Genomic DNA, 7398 nt, shown 5'->3' on the forward strand with positions numbered 1-7398 from the left:
CCTCCTGCTTCTAGTGATATAAGAAGGAGGATGCAGAAGGATGAAGAGTGGCAGGACAAACCATTAGAGGAATTGGTAAAGAGAGCACAACAGGTGTATGTGAGAAGGGATGAGGAAAAGGCAAAGACAAAGGCAATGATTATGGCTCAGTATATAAGACAATCACAAGGATCTGTGAGGCCCCCTGAGGGACTCCCAAGGGCCAGAGGAAGGGGTCGATCTCAAGGGCGTAATCAAAGGCAGAGCAGGGGAATGGTCTCTTCAACAGAAGATATCCAACTAAAACAAAAATTGGGAAGAAATCAGTGTGCATTGTGTAAAGAGGAAGGACATTGGAGAAGGGAATGCCCACAGAGGCCAAGAGATCCTCAGGAAGAGGAAATTCACCGACTAATGGAAATGGATTGCTAGGGGTGTCAGGGGCTCCCATTATACCAGGGATCCACCACACGGGAGCCCTTGATAACATGTAGGGTGGGTCCGGACCGAGAGGAAGTGTGTTTCTTGATAGATACAGGAGCCTCTCGATCCACCTTGAATTTTATGCCAAAAGGAGGGCGATTGTCAAAAGGCTCCTTGGTTATCCAAGGGGTAAGTGGGAAAGACGAACGAGTGCGTATTATCCAGCCACTGGTAGTGGATGTGGGAAATAAATTTGAGATGCATGATTTTCTCTTTGTCCCAAATTGCGATTACAATCTGCTGGGGAGGGATTTGATGGCTAAATTGGGAATGCAAATCAGTATTGTAAGAGATGATAAAGAAGTTGTTAGCACTACTGTAACTTTGTGCAAAGTGTCTGATAAAGCTAGGCTGAAGTGAACTCAGAAGTGTGGGCAGTTCCAAGAAAATGATAAAACACCAATTGACATGGACAGTCCTCCTGCAAGGATACACCAAGGCACCGGTCCTATTTGGACAAGCCTTGCAGAGAATACTGAAGGAATTTATCCCAACCCCAGGAGCCAGGTTATTGCAGTATGACTTGCCCCTATCAGGTGAACAAGAGAGGGTGGTGAAGGAAACTGCTGTGAAGTTACTCAATTTCTTGGCCCAAAAAGGGTTTAGGGTGTCGGGGAAATATATATATATATGTATATTATATATATTTGGGGCGTATTTTGGCTGGAGGTTTAACTCAAAACAGCCCCAATGTTGTGGTATGGACATGAGAAGGAGAACAGAGCTTTAGAAAATTAAAAGATAAATTGACCCAGGCTCCGGCCTTAGCTCTTCTGGACACAGAGAAAGAATTTGAATTATATGTGAATGTCAAACAGAGCCGTGGCAAGGAAATTTTAGTGCAAAAGCATGGAGGCATGCGAATATGTTAGACCCAGTGGCTAAGGGGTGGCCTTATTGTCTGCAGAATTGCGCAGGTACGGTCCTAATGGTAACTGAGGCCCGAAAACTGACCACAGAGGGATCCCATGATGTCAAGGTCCCACACCAGGTCAAGGCATTACTAACTGAAAGGGCTTCCAAATGGATGACCAGTGCCCGATTATTGCAGTATGAAACCTGTTTAATGGAGCAGGAAGATTTAAAATTAAGAAGTGGGGGAGGGTTTAACCCAGCTTCTTGTCTAACTGGTCCTGAGGGAGAAGAATCAAAGGAAATCCATGACTGTATTATATTTAAAGCAATATGTAGCCAGAATACTTTTTCTTGTGAAGTCTCTCCGACAGGAAGCCCAGCTCACACAGATCCTCCCCTTGGATTTTGCAGTCCATGATATCCAACCAGGGGATTGGGTCTTGGTACATCAGTCAAGACAGCTGAGCATGGATGGACTCATCACACCAGAGTTAAGATTTCCAAGACTCCAGAAGCCTGGACTTCTCAGTTGATCTGTACCGCTGAGGGGGAGTGGGTCTGGAAAATAAACTCTGGGTTGCTGGGTCTGTGGGAGTTCAGGAGGATATGAAGACTACTGATGGGTACTAGACATACTGAACGCAGGTTGTTAGTTAATAAGCTAGTTTGTAAAAACAAATATTGTCCAAAGGAAAAAAAAAAAAAAAGAAAAAAAAAAGAGGGATTGAGCGGAATGCTCAAGTTTCTGTATTCATCAATAAGGGGGTTTCTCCACAGTTTGGCCGAAGAGCAGGACAAAGGGAGGGGAGACTGAGTGGAGCCATGAGCCCAGAAGGACAAAAAGAGCCATCTGCAAGGAGATGGGGCCTTTACAAAGGAGGGAAATAGGGCAATTGCCCCACATTCTTCAGCAAGGGGGACAAAGGAGTTGGTGAGCTCAGGTGAGAACAGATGGCAGGAGGCCGGAGTACGGTGTAGGCGGCCGGGAAGGCTGTAACTTCTGAGTACCTTGGCCAATGGGGAAAAGGAGAGGGCGTCCCTCGGTCGGGAAATTAGGATAAAAGGGGGGCTGCGTCCCCCAGCAATTTGAGAGACCCCACAGGGATATGCCCGGTGGACTCTCCCTTTATTCGAATAAAGTTTTAGGACTCCTCTGTCTCCTTTTGGACATTCAGTTCTTGACAGCGAGATTTTCCGCACAAGCCATCTCCAGTTTCCTGGGTTACATCTTATCACCTGTAGCAGATCTGATCCTACGTTTTGAATGGCCTCCGACCTCTTGCCGATCTTCTCGTAGTCTTTTGTGGTCAGGCAACAAAATGTTAGGTTTTTGAATGTTCTGGACCGGCCTCCCCCCACCTGGAGAATCTCGAAGATTACGTTGATGGCCTCGTGATGCGCTTTGAGTATCTTGTTGACATCCCTAAGACCTGCCGCTATCTGTTGAGACAACGTGTTTACTGCTTTATTCGTCCGCAACAAGTGACAGGTCGAGCTTTGAATTTTGTATAGCCCTGTTGATCCTAAAATCGGGCCGAGGCAAGTAATATTAGCATTCACCAGGACGAGGAATGGTGCCTCGCTCATATTACCCGGTAAAAAGACACCAGGTGACATGGGGGCAAAAAATTTTACAAGGGTTGGGGGTATTTTGTCTGGTGGTAGGTATGCAGCAGCCAGCAAGCATAGCGCGCTAGAGCAGGAAACGTTTCAGGTGGGGAGAATTATAGTACCGTTCGTCCATCTTGTACCTGAGTGTCTAAACAAGTCTTCGGGTATAATCCACTCCCTGTTTCCTTCATCATCCCCGCAGCTAAATCTTCCCACACCTCTGCCTATATTTATTGTATTATAACTTTCATAGGTGGCAGAGGGGTCTGATGTAATCTTTCTCTCCCATTTCTGAGCCTTCTGAGTGACTATCTCTAGGTACCCTGTGAAATTCACATGATGGGAGCGGTATGTCACATTAACATATGACCCATATGGTGACCATGATTCCCCATACACTGTCCCACTAGGCAGTATTGTGAGATTTGCTGCTCTTCGTGCCATTAATTTGCATAAAGCGTTATCTGTTAGCGAAGCCGCAAAACTTACAAAAGCAAAGCATGTTAGTGGATTGTGTGGAAGGAGCGTTTGTAGAAGAATTGCTTGAAAGCAGGAACTGAGAGGAAAACTAGGGCCTCACACAGCTCTGGCATTACAGAGGCCTGCTTGGGGTGCTACACAGTTGCCACTTCTAGGATGGTTGGTATGCACGGACTCTGCTCCTCCACGGTTCCCTGGGCAACGCAATCTGCCCTCCTCGCAGCTGCGAAAGGGAGTAAGGGAGGACGGAGCGGGGTGAAAGCTCCGCGGCCAAACTCTGTTGCACTCCCTTTGCTGGGCTGCTGATAAGCTGCACAGTGGCTGTCTAATGAGAGATATACGATAACAAGTCCGGTGCTGAGCCAGCAAAAGTGGCAAATGATGAACTTTGCTTAAACTTTGCTCATTATAATGTGAAAACCGTACCTCCATCTCAGAAGTTACCCGCCTCCGAGGTACGACCACCCCTCACTGAGCATGCGCTTTAGATTTTCGGTTGACTGTTACTTTAAATGAAAGCGAGAAACTTTGCCACCAATCAACAACAAGGTTAAGTATGACTTTAGTCACTCAAGCTCCACCTGAATGTAAAGAAAAGTATAAAAGGTGAACTAAGGATGAAAAGTCTGGAGGGAAGAATTCATTGTAACTCCTGGGTCAGTTGAGAGGCTGAGCCCCCTTCCCTCCCCTTGCGCCAGGACGCTGCCTGAGGAGACTCGAGACTGGACGTCTTCTCCCATCTTCTGGGGTGAGTGATGATTGCACATTTGTACATCAGAGCTAGCTAAAAACCCCATGCTCTAGTAGAGAATTTCCTGTACTAACATCCGAAACCTGCTTTGTAAATGCTGCACTCGAATAAATCATACTGTTTGTGAACTCGACTATTTGTTTGGGGGGGGGCAATCGGACCTACAGTTGACAGACTGTTCGTGAATCCGATACCTTTTTTGATACCTCCTTCCCCCCCCACCACCATTACCACTACGGCTTTCAAACTGCAACATTTTCAACACAGGTTGAGATCAGGACTTTCCCCTTTTTCCACCCCGGTGGGGAGGCAATAATGGGATGCGCCTCTCGCCCTCGCCCATTGTCGGGCCTAGGATTCTGTGTTTCCTGGTCGACTCCATACAACCTGTATCAGCAGGATAACGCAAAGAGACCCTTTCCTCGTCTTGCCATGTCGATCGTTTGTTTTGCTATTCTCCAATATTTCCTTTTCAACCGGACAAGGTGCTTTCTTAGTAGGTCGGGGTCCAGTCGAATCCTCCATCACTGAGGTGTATGGGTTGTGAGGTCGTCCCACCAGCCGTTCCTCCTAAAAGCCACAATATACAGCTAATAATAACAGTAACACTTCTTCCTCCCATGTTGTTCTTCTGCAGGCTCACACTTTCCACAGCTAGGGTACCAGCTGCCTGCCTGCTACGTTTGATGTATGCGAGTTTGCTTCCAGCCAAGGTCTCGCCCATTTTTGCTGGCACCCATCTGGTTCCAGTATCTGTAACGACACAAGCATACCCTTTTCCCCAGGTTATTAAGCCCAAGGGTCCTATCCAGTTTCCCGTGTTCCAGTCTCTCAGCATCACCTTACACGGACCCGACTTTACTTCTGTCAGGCCTCCCTTTAGCCCAGCCCTGTGTTAAAACATCAGAGGGACTAGGCTATCCTGGGGCAATCTCAAAATTTTAAAACATATTCTGCTCTTGCCAATTTTTCGTTTTTCGTAGCTGGCGTTTCAGCGTTTGGTTCATATGTTCCACTATGTCATGGTCCTCAGGATGTAATAGTATGGTGAAAAAACAATCTTTTAAATCGATTATTAAGATGTCCAAATCATTTTGAAAGGTTCTCGATTTCCATTTCTATTTATGTTTGCATAGCTTCAATTTGGTTTCCTCCCCAGAAATTGCTTGGGATTTCTGTATATTAAGGAGGCGCCCGCTCCAGTAGCATTGAGGCTTTTACAATTTGTAAGGACTGTTGCAGGTCCTTCCGTGTCAGTTGCACTGGAGCGTGGCCATCGCTTCATTCTTGTTTCCCATGCTGAAGTACTTCCCTAGTCTCTTTCCAAGGATACAAGTCAGAGTACGGCTCCCAGTCCTCCATCGGTGGGGTGGGTGGGCGGGGGAGGTGGGGGGGGGACGCCGTAGTCTGAGTTATTCCTGACTTTCCCACTTTCAAATTCTGGACTTTCTTGTTGTCTTATTTAGCCCTCTCTGCTGATATATATTACACAATAAAGATCTAAAAACCACAGATACAAACAGCACAAACACAATTTCCATCCAGTGGCATGACCTCACGTAGCTGTGCACTCCACTAGTGAGTTCCACTGTCTCAATTGCCTAATCCCATCCTCGCTGCCAATTAGGTTGCAAATGGGTTTGGGATTCGGCAATAATCACACAGAACAAAGTGGCTACGGCTATTCAGGTGAAAGCACGTTAAAGAAGCAAAGTATGCCTAATTACTCGTGAGGTAATACTTGTCGGCAGGACACTGAGACTGAACATTCTCTCGAGTTGGCAGATTAGAGGGTTGCTGACAGGCTCCCAACTCAGCGGGCGTCCCCGCAGAGACAAGGTGGGTCTCAGTGTTAGGAGTCTCACCCCTCCTTTCTCTCTGCACTGTCTTTTTATGCCCGGTGCATCCTGCCACGTAGGGCCAGTACGTGCCAGCAGGCAGACCAGGGGGCGGACAAACTCCGCCTTCAGTCACATAATCTTCCCTCCTGGGTGCGCAGGTGCGCATACCAGTAAATTGTCCCAGTCGTCAGTCTGAGGGTCCTGCCTTTCTCATCTCCCTCCCTCTCGGGTGTTTGACCTTCAAACTAATTTAGAGGATGTTTGCAGTTAAGTTGGCTACAAGCCCGGTCGAGCAGCTGCCTTCAGCTGCTTTTGGAGGAGGTCGGCTCTGAGCCTGGCTGGGCAGCCGCCTCCGCACTCCTTATCGCTCGGCCTGGGCAGGCAAACATCTTCTTTCTCAGGGTCTTGGATCCTATTTTGCACAATAGTTTTATGACTCCACAGATCATACAAATTTCCACCTTTCAACCATACCTCGTGTCGGCATCAATATACAAAGGATACAACACATAATAGAGATGAACATAGCAAATAGAAATAATAGCCCTAATAACGGTTTCCGTCCTCACTTAAAGCATTACAGTTCTTCAACCTCCACTTTTAAAGACAGATCAAATTCCTCTGCACCTCCCTCCTGGCTTTCATCAAGCCTTCAGCAACATAAGTTTCCTTGATCTCATTCGCCTTCTCTTCCCCAGCCCCCCTTTCTCCTTTTTTCAAGGCAATCTAACAAGCGGAAGCGGGGGCATAGACAAGTGTAGGCGCCGCAGGTGCAGGCACAGAGGCAGGCACGGGCGGGGGGGTTAGCGATGGATCTCCAAACACCAGCGGTTTTCAGTGGCGTGGCGGTCCCGGTCCTGAAGTGCTTGCAAAGGCTGCCGTGGCTCCGATGGCCACTTTGCTTTTGGCTTTCACATCGGGTTTGAATACTAGGTGGGGCTCGGCTTTGAACCCATTCTCTCTGCACCAGATCGAAAGCTTGCAGAGGGTCTGTTCATCAGCCTCTGTCTGCACTCCCACTGCTTCGCTCTTCCCGAGCGCCTCCCGTGCTGCCCTCCAAGTCTCCCTCTCCTCCCTTGCTCTCTGGAGGACCTGCCGTATCACTCCCCATGTCTTTAGATCTTTCGCACTCCCTTTAGACATACCATATTCCGTTAACGCGGTGGTACATCTCTGCCAGTGCTGGGGGAATAAAACTTCCCCGGCACTGTTAACCGCCCCTTCTTCAAGGAGCCGCTCAGCAGCTCTTAACTGCGTTCGATTTCATAGAAATCCCCATTCACGAGCACACGATAATACGACCTTGATTATCGCTTCCATGATCCGCGGATCCCTCGACCGCCTGCGGTCCGCCGCCTCGGAGTATCACGTCGGGGTCACCACTTGTTGCCTGACATT

The sequence above is a fragment of the Tinamus guttatus genome, unplaced genomic scaffold (genome assembly GCF_059628265.1).
Source record: "Tinamus guttatus ecotype Peru unplaced genomic scaffold, ASM5962826v1 Tinamus_guttatus_pri_ptg001216l, whole genome shotgun sequence".
Taxonomy (NCBI): domain Eukaryota; kingdom Metazoa; phylum Chordata; class Aves; order Tinamiformes; family Tinamidae; genus Tinamus; species Tinamus guttatus.